Genomic DNA, 17,259 nt, shown 5'->3' on the forward strand with positions numbered 1-17,259 from the left:
GTAGATATACTTTTCTTCACCTGCTGTGGAAGTAAATCAGAATAGACTGATGAAAAGCATGAAAAGAGGAATCTGGACAATGGTGATCACCTACTAGCAGCTGCTTTCCCAGCAGGATAAAGGGTGACCTATGTGGTAAGCATAGATCAAAATGAGAGTTCAGATTGACATATTCACTGATGGATTTATATAGCATCTAAATAATTAATAAAATAGTAGAGTTGATGGCTGAGGCTAGTTGTGATAAAAAAAGAAGAGTATAACTTATTGAAGGGCAAATAGGTGGTATAATGGATAGAGTGTCAGGCCTATAGTCAGAAATATCTGAGACATTTCCTGGTTATGTGATCCTAAACAAGTTATTTAACCTTGTTTGTCTCAGTTACTCATCTGTAAAATGGACTGGAGAGCAAAATGACAAAACACTTTTCTTTACCAAGAAAACCCCAAATGGGGCCACAAAGAATTGGAAAGAACTAAAACAACTAAAAAATAACAATAGCAAAGAAAGCCTATTGCCCATTGTCTACCTATAATAAAAACTATTACCTGGGAGAACAGAAAGATCTAAAGGAATAAATTTCTGGAGGTCAGTGAAATTGGATGGAGAAAAAAATGGATCTTTATTTTCATTAGCCCTAGTTAAGTGAGATAGTGGATAAAGCACTGAATCCAATACCTGAGATCAAATCTGGTTTCAGACACTCACTTGCATGTTGACTAATCTCTATTAGTCTATTTGTTCATCTGTAAAATTAAGATAATCATAGCACCTACCTCCCATGGATAACATTTGTATAATATTTAGCACAGTATCTGGCAAAAGTAGGTCTTATAAAATATTATTATTATTATTTCCTTCAATTATTGAACCAGATTTTTTTCCAAAATGCAACAAAAACTTTTATTAGCATTTTGCTCAGCTGTTAATGAACCATTATTTTTTAAAATTTCCTTCAATTATTAAAAACATTATTCTGAAAAGGAGTTTATAAAATTCATCAGATTGACAGTGATCCATGATCCAAATTTCTGGCCTATAAGATTTTATAAAAACCATGTACTCCTAAAGCACAGATCATTGAAAGAATCTTCTATAGCCATTAAAATCGAACTGGATGAATTATGCCTAATATCACTGAAACTGGGAGGAATCCAGGTTTTTTTTTTTTCTAATCAGGTCAATGATAAATGTTCCAGACCATATCTGTCCTTCTAGGTAGTGAATAGATAATATTATGGAACCATTCTAAGGAAGTTGTAATTAAAATAGGAGCAAAATAGTGTGATGGATGGAGATTTGGCCTCAGAACTAAGAAACTTGCACTTCAGGTCTTAGGTCTGACATATATTTTGGGTGTGACCCTGGATAAATCATTTAACTCCTACTGCTAAAAGCAACTCTCCAAGACTATAAGTTGCAAAGAAGGGTTAGTAAAGGGAGTTTCCTCATGTGGAAATGAAGTCATAGGTCCATTCCCTATCCCTATAATTTCAACACAAGCCTTGAAGTGAAAATAAAATATTCTTCATATCAAAAGTGTGCAGATGTCCTGTAGCTTTATGTAGTCTGAGTCAATTTCAGTGGAAATAAAAACAATTATAGTGTCACAAAAATAACATTTGCTAAGGGAAAGTTGAGCTGGCAGGACTGATCTAATTCTGATAAAAAAAAAATATTGGTTTGAATTTATAGGCTAAAATGGTTATAAACCACTTCGTAATCTGCCACATTTTGTCTAAGTGGTAGTTTTCTAACTCAGAGGAGACCCAATCCTATGACTGAATAAATACAGTCTGAATTACTTAACAGGTCAGAGCTAAAATGCTGAAAAAAACTATACAGCAGTATGCAGGCTTTATTTAAGATAGAGACATATGTATACATGTGAACAGTCATGCATCTATATAGGTATTTGCAGACCCTTCATACCTATAGTTCAAATTGAAATATCAATAAAGATATATAATCATTTAATTCCACCTTTGAATGAAACTACATTTCTTAAAGAGTCATGACCTTGGAAGGAATTTCTCCAATCAGCCAATAGATTATTAACTCTGCTGGAGTGGTTTGAAATGTGCAATTTTCTTAGGTAATGCTAATCTTGTTTCCAATATACTAAAATATGTAACATCTATGTGATACTGGAAAGTAAATCCTATTGTGTACTAATGAGCCTAAGGACTGGTATTGGTGGTAATGATTTTCTGCTTGAATTCTTAGCACTTATCATCGTACCTTGTATATAGTAGGTGACTAATAAATGTGTGTTTAATTGAATTAGTTTATTGATGCTTGTTTAATTTAATTAATTTATAAGCTTTAATGCTGTAAAGTTACCCATGTATATATCCTGTAAATAAAAGGCTATTAAATAAAAAAAATAAATAAATAAAATAAAATAAAATAAAACATAATGAGCTCTTCAAAGAGAAAAAAAAATTATAAGCTAAATATCAGAAATTTTCAATAACATGTTTTCTGTTTGTTATGCATAATCCTTCATCCATATATTTAGCATAGAATGAGATCTCTGAATTAGGTAAACATGAAATTTTGAATAGACTAGAAAGGGACCTGAGAGTTTGAATTAAAAAGTATCACATTGGTCCCAAAAGGATCAATATATATGAATATATATATACTATATATATGTGTGTGTGTATGTATGTATGTATGTGTCTATATAATATTATATATATTTATATATAAATATATATATATAAATATATATAATATTATATAGACACATACATACATACACAGAACCTGGTCTCTGTACTCAGTGAGTTTACACACACACACACACACATATAAATATATACATATGTAAGTATATGTATAAATGTGTGTGTATATATATGTGTGTGTGTATAGCCTCATCATATTTTAAGACAGCATGCTATATTTAGCATGAGCAGAAGATATGCTAAATAAAAATATTTTTAAAATTAAAAATGATTATATGTGATTAATGTCAAAGACAATATGATATTGCCTATAAAGCAAATGTTAGGAAAGTTGATTCATTGTACAAAACTACTATTCCACTGTATTCTAATTAAATAGTAAATTTATCTTCTGTAAAAAAATTAACTTCCATTTCTTGACTAACTTACTTCAACTGGGTCTGTAAACTCCATCCCAGTAAGACCCTTTACACCAGCTGTTCTCCCTGTTTTCCATTTCTCCCTTCTCCAATCTATCTTCCCCAGGTGCCAAATTGATATTCCTAAAACACATGTATGACTACATCAAAAATCTCCAGAGACTCCTTATTGCCTCCAGGATAATACACAGACACAACAGTCTGGCATTTAAAACTCTCTCAACAATGTGACTACTAACCTACCTTTCTAGACTCATTTCATCTTTCTACTTACATTCTAAATCAACTTGACACACTAGATGTTCTTTCCAAGACCAGGACATTCTAAATTCCATCACTGTGCCTCTGAATAGACTCTCTACCCCAATCCCATCCTCAAATACACTCCTTTAGCTGTATCTCTTAAAATTCATTCTACTTGAATGAAGTATTGGGGAGTGAATAAAGTGGACCCAAAACAACAGTGAATACAACTATGTAAATAAAGTCAACATTGGCATCACACAAAAATCTGGTTAAATAAAATGATCAATGTTCTCATCATGCTTTTAAAGTGAAAAGATCCTTCTGTTTCTCCTTTTTTTTTTTTTAATGACTGACACTGTTTTCTTTTTTCCCAAAAAATATACTTTATAGGTGGGGGTGAAAAAGCATTAGAGAAATATCTACAGTTAGATAAATAGTATTAGCATAATTTTAAAACATAAAAGAAGAGTCCTTAGATTTCTTCAAGGCATAAATCAAGTATAGCACTCAATGCAAAATTCTCTTGATCCAATCAGGAATCTAACTTCCTCCTAAAAATCTCTTAGATTTACCAATCTATACAAATGATTTCCATCCCAGTAGAATAAAAACTCTTCAGGATATGGACTGTTTAATTTTTTTTTTCACTGTACTGCTAATATCTACTATGGTATGTGCATTTAATAAACAAATAAGCATTGGATAATTTAAATTATATTGGTGACAAAGGTGTAGTGGTCTAATATAACTAGCAATTAAATAGCATTTTAAGGTTTGCAAAGTGTTTTACATACGTTAACACATTTGATTTTCACAACCACCATTAGTGGTTGGCAGTAATATTATTCTCACTTTACATATGAAAAAAAATAAGGCTCATGGGAGTTTACTGATTTGCCCAGGTTCATACATTTAGCAAATGTCTGACAAAGGTTTCAAACTCAGGTCATCTGGACTCCAAATCCAACACTCTATACACTGTACTACCTAGCTATGTATATAGGCATGCATACTATGAAAATGTACAAATGATCGTGTATAGAAATGTGCATACATGTATACATGCACATATATTATATATGAACTCATGATGCATCTTCACAAACACATGCACATATAATTTGTGTGTATTATGCAAACACACACAGTACTTTGAAATATAAGATACTACACAAAGGAGGAAACTAGAAATTAGAAAGAAAAATTAGGAAAAGCTTCATGCAGAAAATGCTGCATGAAATGTGTCTTAAAGGAAACTGGAGACCCTATAAGGAAGATGTAAAGAGAAAGTGCATTCAAATCTTAGGAGACAGTCAGTAAAAAGAAGGAATGTTGGGAATTAGGAATGAAGAAGTTGGTTTGGGAAGATCAGAGAGAGAGGTAAGGGAAGTAATATCCAAAGTTGGAACTAGACTGTATAGAGCTTTAAAGCTAAACAGAAGAGTTTATATTTCATTCTAGGGGTAATTGGAAACCACTGGAGTTAGTTAAATAGGGGAGTCACTTGGTCGGTTGTGACATTTATGATGCTTATTTGCCAAATTATGTAGAAGAGACTATAGTGATGAAACTTAAGGCAGAGACCAAATGGAGACAGACAGAGAGAGACAGAGACAGAGAGAAAGAGAAAGTGACAGAGATAGATACAAAGACAGAGACAGAGAACAGAGAGAAACAGAGGGAGAGGGAGATAGAGACAGAGACAGGCAGAGAGGGAGACAGAGAGACATACACAGAGAAAAAGTATTTATTTACTAAATATTTTTTAGTTTCAGACACTCTGCAAAATAAAGAGAATATAGATACAAGCAAGAAAAAATAGTCCTTACCATTAAAGATTTTAGATTCGGATGCAAGAGAGCAACAAATAAAATAGAACCAGTGGGTGGCATAAAGATGGATAGAAAGGTATTCTTGAAGGAGGAACACAGAAAAGTCTGGGGAGCCAATAACCAGTGGAGGAAGAACTGAAAATGGATGGCTTGGGGACTTTCTCAAATGGTGATTGCAAGAACTCACAATTCAAAGAAAAAAGTCTTAGGGGCAAACACATTTCAAAGATGAGCTAACTATTGTTGGTTCTGAATACCTCCCTCTCTATCTTCTCATATTGGCTTCATACTTTTAAGAACCAAGATGACTGTTTTCTAAATTCCTCTGTGCTCAAAACAAACATCCTCCAAAATTAGAAATTTTTATTTATTTTTAACATAGCCAGCTTTATTATAAAGGATCTTTATTCCCTAAAGGGTTGGTTTAAGAGTACTGCTGAATTAATACAAGTAAATTCCATACTTTAGGTTATCTGTTGCATCATTAAAACCAAAGTAGTGTCTAGACTGGAAAAAGAGAACAAATATGAACCACAATATGGTCATGAAAACATTTTTTACTATGGCCATGGTGGAATCATTGATTGCACAATTAAAAAAACAAGCTCAGAATCCTAATTTGTCTATTTTTCAGCTGATTCAGGGACATCATATAGAAGCAGCTTTGTTCTAAGAGAGACAGATAGACAGACAGACAGAGACACAGAGAGAGGCAAAGAGGAGAGAAAGAGAGAGAGAAAAAGAGAGAGAGAGAGAGAGAAAGAGAGAGCGAGAGAGAGAAAGAGAGAGAGAGAGAAAGAGAGAGAGACAGAGAGAGAGAGAGAGAGAGAGAGAGAGAGAGAGAGAGAGACTAATTACTCAACTGGAAAATTTAAGACTAGGTCTGTACATAATAGTTTGCATTTATAGAACACTCTATATGCATAATATATGTCCTATATCTCTCTTCCCTTTCATAATCAATCTCCCAGGAAAAAAAAAAAGCTGTATACATTTATTCTCTCCATTTTCTCAGTTTCCACCCACTTCTCATCTCCATGATGACTGGTTTCCATCCTTTACCACTTCACTGAAATTGCTTTCTCTAAGGTCACCAATGGAATTGTCATTGAATCCAATAGTGATTTCTAATCTATTGGATCAACCTTTCAGGTATAAAAAATAATAAAGTGAGAAAACAGTAGGTTTTGTGAGAAATGAAGTTGAGATATCAGGCAATTACCATCACTTCCTAAATGCTTACTATGTGCTATGCTCTGGGATAAGCACCAGAAGTCAAAGAAAGGAGGTCGGGAAACCATGAAAAAAATCCCTGTTCTCAAGAACCTTACACTCTAAAAATATAAATATATATATAAATGTTTATTTAAAATAAGTACATATAGGATGCATAATTACATAGAGATACATATATGCATAGGATAAACATCTATCTAACTATGTCTATACATGTGTACATACATACATAGAAGTTAAGTCTTGAAGGAAAGAAATAGCAAATAGGTTAGCACCACTGGATAGTAGTGTGTGAAGGGGACTGAAGCGTTAAAAAACTATAAAGAGAGAAGAGTCAGGATACAAAGACCTTAAATCTCAAACAAAGAAGTTCTGGTTTGATCCTAGACATAATAGGGAGCCACTGAATTTACTAAGCATAAAAGATGATGCAGTCAGATCTACACTTTAGGAAAATCACTTTGGCAGCTGTCAGGATGATGGCCTTAAGTGGGGAAGAGATAAGTTATGCAGACCAACTAAAAGGCTTCTGTAATAGTCCAGGAGGAGGTGATGAGGACCTTAAATCAATGCTGATGGGTATATGAGTAAAAAGAAAGGAGGTATGTGTAAAATATCAGAAAGCAGAAATAAGATTTGATAATGCATTGGATGTGTGCTATAACAGTGAAATTGTGAGCTTGAATGGCTGAGAAGATGGTGGTACCTTAAATCAGAAGTGTCAAATTCATATTGGAGTGCACCTAATCATATTAAAAGGTAATTGGGAAATGTTTAATAAAAAACATAAATTATGTTAATGTGCAATTTTCTAAGACAATATGTTCTTTGTAGCATTCTATTTCTATTTAGTTTGATACTACTCTCTTAAATAGGGAAGTTAAGAAATGAAGAGATTGCAGGAAGGAAAGATGGTAAGTTCCTGTTTGGACTTGTTGAATTTTAGATGTCTATGGCAGGGCTTCTTAAGCTTTTTCCACTCATGACCTCTCTTTGCCTGAGAAATTTTTATGCGATGCCAGGTATATAGTTATATAAAATAGATATACAAATCAAACATATATTGATGATAAATCACAATTTTGTAAGCCCCACATTTAATTACAAAATTCCACTTAAGGTAGAGATCCACAGTTTAATAAGTTTTGGGCTATGGAACATCCAATTCTATATTTCTAAAAAGACAATTAGGAATTGGGAACTGGATCACAAGAGAGTAAGACTAGGTATAGAGATCTGAGAATTATCTTCAAAGAAAAGAACAATGAACCCACAGGAGCTGTTGATATTACCAAGTAAGGTAGTAGAGAGTAGGGGGCAGGAAGAGAAGGCTAGGGGTTGGATCTTGATTGGTGTGCATTACATGGTTGAAAATCCAGCAAAGGTGAAAGAGCATAAGTCAGAGAGTTAGAAGAAGAATTAAGAGAAAGTAGTATCACGAAAACCAAGATGACAGCATTTCCAGGAAAAGATGATTAACAATATCACATTCCACAGGGAAGTCCCATAGGATGCAGACTGAAAATAAATCATAGGATATGACCATTAAAAGATTATTGGTAACATTCCCAATTTAGAAACAATGAAAAGATACCCAAAAAAAGTTCTAGTAAATGAAGAAAATTCACAAAGAATATCAGTCACGACATAGAATCATAAAACTGCAGATGTGATAGAGACTGTAGAGAATATCCATTCTAAACTTCTCATTTTATGTTAAAGGAATCTAAAGACTAGAGAGAGGTCAGATCAACCTTTTAAAGGTTTTGTGGTTTATTTTATTCATGTGTATGTCTAGCAAAGCTAAAAGAAAACAAATAGAAAGTGTATACTAGTTATTTTAAATTAGGAGCATAAAAATTGTTTGAAATTTTATCTGCACTACTCTACCCTAGTATTTTCTTTGAAACTAAGGTAAAGTGATCAGAGCTATCTCCAAGCATGCTAGATTTAGAGGGTGATGATAGTACTTAAATCCTTCAAGACAATAAAAATAAATAACAAAGCTTATCACTAATCTTGCAAGACTGGATGAGCTCCTCCCCATGCCATCCTGCCATCCTGTTCATTTGCCAACAAAGAGGCCCTTTTTTTTTTTTTTTTTTTTTTTTTTTTTTTTTTTTTTTTTTTTTTAAATCAATCCAGGATATGCTCTGTAGTGTCTGTCTTGGGCAGAGATTGTGGTTCTTGCCCCAGGTTCAAAAGTTCTTAGTTACTTTTTTATTTTCATCCATTTTGACTTGCACATTATCTAAGTCTTTTAGCAAAAAGTTTGCAATTTACTTTTTCGTCAACACATTTTAAATTTTTTTTTACTTAATAGTATTTTATTTTTTCCAATTGCATGTCAAGATAGTTTTCAATATTCATCTCTGTAAGATTTTAAACTCCAAATTTTTCTCCTTTCCTCCCTTCCCTCCCTCTCCCTAAGACAGCAAGCAATATATTAAAGGATACATGTACAATCATGTTAAACATATTTTGGAATTTTCTTTAACCCAAACTGGACTCTTGAGGCTGTGTGATACCATCTTTTAATGGGCAGAGCCATGAGACAAGAATGTAGTTTTGAGTGGCCACAAGACATAAAAGTAATGACATCAATCTTTCTCAATGCCCAGGTGTATCCATTTATAAAGTAGGTATCACGTGGGAGATAACCTAATAATATCGAAAAGAACAGGATGAGTTTGCATTTGCCTGCGCTTTGAAATCTTTGGGTGCAAGAGAAGCAATACATGCTGTTGTTATTACTCCTGGTGCCAACTTCCAGATGGAGTTCTGGAATTGCATTCAGTTCCTTAGTTTTCAAAATCTGCTCAGCAAGTTCTCCCAGGGATGCTATTGGGCTGGGCAGCACCATTGTTTTTCTTTGTCACCATGGAGCTGCTGTATTCAATCATAGCTACAAGAGCACCAGAACGACTGGAGAAGGGCAGCCAGCGCCAGAGCCTACTGGCAGCCTTTGGAGAAACTCGGGGTGAGAAACAAAAAATTGCAGTAAACCTAAACCACTTCTGCCAATGGATTGTTTAGCCAATGCTTCTCTGGAGTTAGTATACGATCTCTCTGCAGTGAAGCACATCAACACATGTGGAAAAAAGTTTCCCACAGATCCCTTAGTGAAAGCATTTAGATATCAATTACTTGAATTTAGAGGCCGCTAGGTAGGATTGTGAATAAAATGCTAGATTTAGAACCATTTCAAATGTGACTTTAGATACTTATTAACTATGTGACCTTGAGCAAGCCATTTAATGTCTGCCTGCCTCAGTTGCCTTAACTATAAAATGGGGATAACACCAACTTTCTAGGATTTCTGAGTTATAAAATGCTTAGCACCATGACTGGCACACATAAGGCATTTAATAAATGCTTGTTTTTTGTTTCTTTCTTTCCTAAACTTTTTTCGCAAGTAGTTAAATTCTGGGCTATATCAACAATATTGTTATGTTTTAGTTTAGTTTAGTTTTGTTTTTGTCTGGATCTGTGATTTCATCAATGTAGAAAACACCCAAAATAGAAGGAAGGTTTCCAGTTTTCTGCAATTTATAGTCTTCAAAAGCTACCCATTATATAGTGTCTGGGAGTATTTAGAATATTACAGAATAGCATATTGAAAGCTGGAAAGAACTTGAGGCCATCTAGTCTAACACTGTCATTTTTCAGACAAGCAAATCAAGACCTAAGAATTGAACAACTTATCCAAGCCCACCTAAAGGTAAGCATTGGGGTAAATAAGAGTCAAGCCCAAGTCCTCAACTGGTTTGTATCAGAGGCAATACTTCAGTCCATGCTATTTCTGACTCTAATATAAGTACTATTTGTACTAGCATGTGTAGGAATATGAATATATTTCTGTATTTATCAGTGATTTGAAATTAAATGTTGCTTTTTTTTTTTCCTTTTATAGCTATCATCTCATCTGAGACTTAAAATTCCCAGACCCATATCATCCCAATAGTACTAATTCATTTTATAGGATGTTCCAAAAGGTGTAATAATTTCAGAATTATAAATGCTAAAGACATAAAAAGAATATTTGACAGTTAATTATTTACACATTAGATGTGTTTTTATTAAATTCAGCATGACCAATGTGGTCTTTTTGGTAGGTAGGTTTTTAAAACTTTGTTAAAATTTTCATAAAAGGTTACTCATTGATTGAAAAGATTGAGTTTTATAGTTGTAAGAGCATTCAAAGAATGATGTTTTGATAACTATGCAACCATTTTGATATGACCACTTAAGAAAAAATCAAATGGAGATTGATCAGGTAACTGTGGTAGCCAAGCTAGAAGATTTCCTCTATAGATTCATGGACTTGAGAAAATGCCATCTAGAAATTGTCACACATTTTATACATCATGAAAAGTTAAAATCTTTGTTAAAATTAAAATTAACCACTGATTTTTCAAAATTCACAAAATCAAAGAAGAATGTAAGAAACCTATATCACTAATCTTTCAATGATTCTTTCTCTAAATTTGTAGCATTTATACTTCTGAAGTTATTAAATCTTAAAACTGTAGTAAAACTTTTGGGACAGGAATAATAGCCTCTTTGTTATCAGTCAAATGTTATTAGTAATAATTGCCCTCTATATGAATACCCACAATGAAAGTTGATATATATGTACATTTATTCCAGTAATCACTATGGATTATGAATGATTCCACTTCTCAAATCTTTCTCAGAGCTTCCTCAGAAGAACTGTATTGTCAAGCTGGGAATAATGTTAGGAAACATAATAATTTATCAACAATTTTTAAGTGCGTAAGAAGGAAACAGGTATCATAGGAACCCAAGCTCTCTAAACTCTAATCCCACAGGCTCTCTGAGTAGTGTCTTCATTGATGTGGAAGAAACTTCAGTTCATCACAGTGCTCTGCTGCAATTATTTGGCCCTGACGCCTCCATTACTCTCAGAAGGGCTATTAGTAATAGTTAAAATCCTACTATCTCTCCAGGATCCTTCATGTCAGTATTTTGGAAGTTTATTTTGCCATAATCTCAGATCTCATCTTTCATGAAGGTATTCTGCCCATTGGGATACAACCATCAATTCTCTCTTTATTGTCTGAAACGTATCTAGTACAGGAAGTTGTTGACCTATGAGAGATTTACATTTCCTCAAAGTACAGTTCAGGTGTGCAAACTCACTCTACCAGTGAAGATCCCAATCCTTCTTTCTATCTTTAAATGATAAGTCATGATTCAGTGCATATACTAAAATTGAAACAAAACAAAGGTTCTGATATGAGAACAGCACATATATTTGTGAGGTGTTCCTTTTTTTGTTTTGTTTTTCCTCTTTAGAATTTTTTTTTTTAACCTAGAATGGTCCTCCTGGAGTGAGTAGGGAATAGGATACAGGGGAAAATTCAGATAGTGTGAAAACAAAGGCTTAATTTATTTTTAAAAAGATAAGTGATAGAGAATTTCCTGAGCCAGAATTTTGTTTACTTTCTTTTCTTTCTTTCTTTCTTTCTTTCTTTCTTTCTTTCTTTCTTTCTTTCTTTCTTTCTTTCTTTCTTCCTTTCTTTCTTCCTTTCTTTCCTTTTTTTCCCATTCAAAGAAAACAGTTTGTTCCGGGTCTTGAACGAAATCCAAACTAAAAGGTTTTTGAAAGCTTTCTTTAGATGTCAAGTTGAGCTTCTCTGTGTCTCTCAGACAAAAGGTTAACTCTGTGAGTGTCCCAGTCTATTAATCTTTTTGAAATCTTGCCCTCCTTTTTAGAACTTGTACCCTGGAGCATGATGGGTATCTTCTATCAGATCATCTTGTGGATTTGCCTATAGTGAAATTAAAGATTATCTCTTGGCAATCCAGTATCATTTGGAAGTGACTGTTTTCTGGTAGTGAAATTTGCAACTCATGAAACTTGGTTATATCTAAAAAATTTTTTTGAAATTATCTTATCACTCTTCATTATTACCAAATTCTTAGAAGGGTAAGGAGGAAGAAATTATTGTGAGTAATCCCCTCCCACCTTGAATTCCTTCTGCCATTTTATGAATCATAGTCCAAGAGACTACATCATAGTAAGTGAGTTCTAGGATGTCTTCCCTTATCAATTCACAAGCAAGTTAAAATCTCTGAAAATAAGGGCAAGCAGGAATAGAACTTAATTTCTCCATAAACAGTTTTCTCTGTAGACACAAGCACTGTGTAATACGGTAGATTCCCCAAGCATCACAGAGAAAATTAAAATGGAACAAAGTTTAAACATATCTAAACTCCAAAATGGTATTGCTAGGAAACCTGAAAAATAATAATAAAAATAAAAAAAGCATGAGTAATCAAGAAGCAGGATACTTTTTATTCACAGTGAAGTCTATCTGGGAACAACCAGAGTTATTCCTTGTTGGATTATATCTCCTAGTATATTTTAAAGACTTTTTTTTTTGGTCTCTGTTGCTGTCATGGCTCTGTCTTTCTCTGTCTCTGTGTGTTTCTGCATCTCTTTTCTCTATCCTTGTCTCTCTCTGTCTCTGTCCAAAATTTTCCAATTCTGATTATTTTCAGCTCTCTCCACTTCTGCTTTGAAGCATTTCAGAATCATTCAACACAAGCACTGTATAAACAGAAGAAGTGGGTGTTTGGATCATTATGGAGGTAATCATTATAAAATATCCCTAGTCTAATTCATTTTTTTTCATTTATAAAGACAAAATGAAACCATTAGTCATTTTTTTTTATTTCCATTTTTTCAAGTGTGGTCTAGTCATTAACTTTTAAAGTTCCAGGTATAGAATTTCACTCTACATTTTCTTTCTTTCTTTTTTTTTTTTTTTAGGTGAAAAGAAAATACTCTTTGATTTTTACATTTAGTGGCACAATTGAAATAAGCTTTTGAAAAAGCATCTTCCTCCTTCCCTTTCCCGTCCTTTCATTGTAAGGGCGACAATAAAACACAAACACAAATGTAAAGAATTATTGGTTTAGATGTTTTTTGTCTCCCTTTCAAGCTCTCTTTTGATGTTTGCCTCCAGAATGCCAGCGTTGTTGCAACCCCCGGCTTGAAGCATTTTCCCCATTGCTTGTGCCATTGCAAACATTCCCTTAGTATTAAGGCAAATCAGAATCAGGAGGTATCTAATTGCCCTGGTTTTGATTTTGTTAATACAAAGTGAAAGGTTATAATGGAGCAGTAAAATTTCTTAAAGCTGTAGTCACCGGCAGCCACCCAAACTCCCTAGCAAGTGAAATAGAAAGCTCTGAAAAGCTTCAAAAAGCAAACAGGAAAATAAAAAAGTTACAGGAAATGACAATAGATGTAGCAGCAGGTTCATAACCTTTTTATAGAAATGTTACTTTCTGGCAGAAGGAGACCATGATTAAGTTTTTTTTTCAAATGAATCATAACTGCTTCCCCATGAAACACTTACAGATATTAGCTTCCTCAAGTTTGGGGCAGCTGGAGAATTCTACAATGCACTGAGCATTCCCTGCACAAACATTCCTCTTTCTATCTCTTTTTCCCCCTTTCCCTTTTAATCATATTTCCCTCTATTCCTTTTGGATTTTCAGGCATCTCCAAGGCCACACTCATTTTCACTCATTCTTCTCGGTAACGGGTATCTTATTCCCATCTGAGTGATGTGTAAGCAGTATCCAGGTATAATGAATTCTCCCCCCCTCCCATACACACATCTCTAAAACCTCAATCACACCAGAATGCTGCTGAATATCATTTAACATCGAAAATATTAAAATAGTAATGTCAACATTTCTTTAGGTCTTTCAATGTTTTTATTGATTTTACTGAATGGTAGAAAAAGGAGGTCATTTGAATAGTTGAGTAAAACTGTCTCTGTTCGGCACTTGCCAAGAGAAAGCCATCAACAGAAACTTCAGCAGACCCTGAAGTTGGCTCATACTCTTTCAAATATTCACCACTGCCAGCCCCAGCTTCAAAGTCTCCCAGCCATGACTCTTTTGTTTGTTCTGAGCCCCTGGGGTGGTAAATTGCCTGAAAAGGTGAGGAAGGGCTTGGTGAGCTTAGGTAGTTTGAAGTTGCAGTAAGTAAAAAGTCATTCTGTGTATTTTACTCCCTGACAAACTAGTTAAGAGTATAGAAGACCACAGATAGAATTTTCTTTTCAATACTTAAAAGCTTTTAGGAAAAAGTGAATGCTCCCTGGGAGGATTAAGCCTCATTCACACCTTAGTGTGAATAATTTTAATCAGATCACTAGAGCAACACCTAGGTGACATACCTGCATTCAGGAAATGAGAGTTTTGACTACAGGACAAGGGGGGTAGGAGGCTATAGTGTTCCACATCAAACAGCAATACAACAATCAGGGAAGAAAAGCTCTATTAAAGATGGCAGGGGATTCAGGATAAAATATGAGGTCATTAAAATAACCATACAATTTCCCCACAACACCCCAGGCTTCTCCAGTCTCCTCTTATTCAATTCTGAACCTAATTCACTGTCTATTTGCACACACATACACGTAGGTATGTATACTTACATATATGAGTGCAATAAATATGATGGATTTGAATTTAGGAGGCATGGGAATTTTGGACCAATCAATTTCCCTTTTTATCCTTCAGTTTTCAAATTTGTAGAAATGAAAGCATTATATTAGATATTAGATCTATATAGATATAGATAGATTAAATATACATGCACATGTATAGATATGCACATGCATTGATGCACATACAGACACATGCATTTATGTATATATGTAGGTGTGAGTGTGTACACAAGTTCTGCATTAAAAAGATGGAATACAAAATATATAGAGAATTAATTCTAATTCATAAAAAATCAAGCCATTCTCCAATTGAAAAATGGTCAAAGGATATGAACAGACAATTCTCAGATGAAGAAATTGAAACTATTTCTAGTCATATGAAAAGATGCTCCAAGTCATTATTAATCAGAGAAATGCAAATTAAGACAACTCTAAGATACCACTACACACCTGTCAGATTGGCTAAGATGACAGGAAAAAATAATGATGATTGTTGGAGGGGATGAGGGAAAACTGGGACATTGATGCGTTGTTGGTGGAGCTGTGAATGAATCCAACCATTCTGGAGAGTAGTTTGGAACTATGCTCAAAAAGTTATCAAACTGTGCATACCCTTTGATCCAGCAGTGTTACTACTGGGATTATATCCCAAAGAGATTATAAAGAAGGGAAAGGGACCTGTATGTGCACGAATGTTTGTGGCAGCCCTTTTTGTAGTGGCAAAAACTGGAAACTGAATGGATGTCCATCAGTTGGAGAATGGCTGAATAAATTGTGGTATATGAATATTATGGAATATTATTTTTCTGTAAGAAATGACCAACAGGATGATTTCGGAAAGGCCTGGAGGACTTAACAACTGATGCTGAGTGAAATGAGCAGGACCAGGAGATCATTATATACTTCAACAACAATACTATATGATGACAGTTCTGATGGCCCTGGCCATCCTCAGCAATGAGATCAACCAAATCATTTCCAATGGAGCAGTAATGAACTGAATCAGCTACACCCAGAGAAAGAACTCTGGGTGATGACTAAAACCATTACATTGAATTCCAATCCCTATATTTATGCCCACCTGCATTTTTGATTTCCTTCATAAGCTAATTGTACAATATTTCAGAGTCTGATTCTTTTTGTACAGCAAAATAACGGTTTGGTCATGTATACTTATTGTGCATCTAATTTATATTTTAATATATTTAACATCTACTGGTCATCCTGCCATCTGGGGGAGGGGGGGGGTAAGAGGTGAAAAATTGGAACAAGAGGTTTGGCAATTGTTAATGTTGTAAAGTTACCCAGGCATATAACCTGTAAATAAAAGGCTATTAAATAAAAAAAAGGAAAAAAAGATGGAATAGGGGAATTAAGAGGAAAGAAAGTAAATAATATTGTCAAAATAATATAGTCATTTTGAATGAGGAACTGTCAGACATGATTCATTGATGTCTCTATGATGTTGAGAAAGACAGGAAGCTCCCTACCACTTTGGGTGGACCTCTCCCCTCCCCCAATGATGTGAATTTGTGGGAAGACATAAACAAGAGTCACATCAGGTCTGTATCATTGGGGAAAATGTTTAAACTGTGGAGACAGCAGATCCTTTGACTCTTTTGAGAATGGAAGAGGAAGAGTTCTGGAGGATGGAACATTTCCAAAGAGGGCAGCACTGGCTGGGCTAGAGACAGCCAAAGGACAACATAAAGGCAATAGGCATCTCAGAAAAGTAAAAGGGAAGGAAGAGAAGGCTTCAGGGAGAGAAAATGCAGTGCATCAAGAATAAACTTAACTTGAAGTTTTGTCTAGGTTGTAGATGATAGCTAATTTCTTCTGTAAAGCATTTCTCTCTTGCCTTTAATACATTTGACAGGTATGCTGCAAGTATCTGAATTAGAGGAAGGAAAGAGAAGGAAATAATTAAATATTTCTATGTGCCTGGTACTATACTAAGTATATTTAATTAAAAAAAATATATATATATATATATATATATATATATATATATATATGATCTTGTTTGATCCTCAAAACAACTTGGGAGGTATGGGTTACTTTAGAGTTGAGGGAACAGACAAAAGTTAAATGACTTTCCCAGTCCCCAAACTAAGACATGTCTGAGATTGGATTTGAACTCAGATCTTCTCCACTCTTAATCTAGCACTTCATGTACTGTACTACCTAGCTGCCTCTAAAGGAAGAAATAATTGATTTGAAATACTGTAAACCTCAGTGTCTATCATTTTTTCCCCCAGTCTTCTACTCCAATGAGATCAATTGAATCCAGTGCCCCACCCCTTACCTCCTGCCCTGACTTCTCCTCCCACCCCAGGA

Source organism: Sarcophilus harrisii, chromosome 1, assembly GCF_902635505.1.
Source record: "Sarcophilus harrisii chromosome 1, mSarHar1.11, whole genome shotgun sequence".
Classification (NCBI taxonomy): Eukaryota; Metazoa; Chordata; class Mammalia; order Dasyuromorphia; family Dasyuridae; genus Sarcophilus; species Sarcophilus harrisii.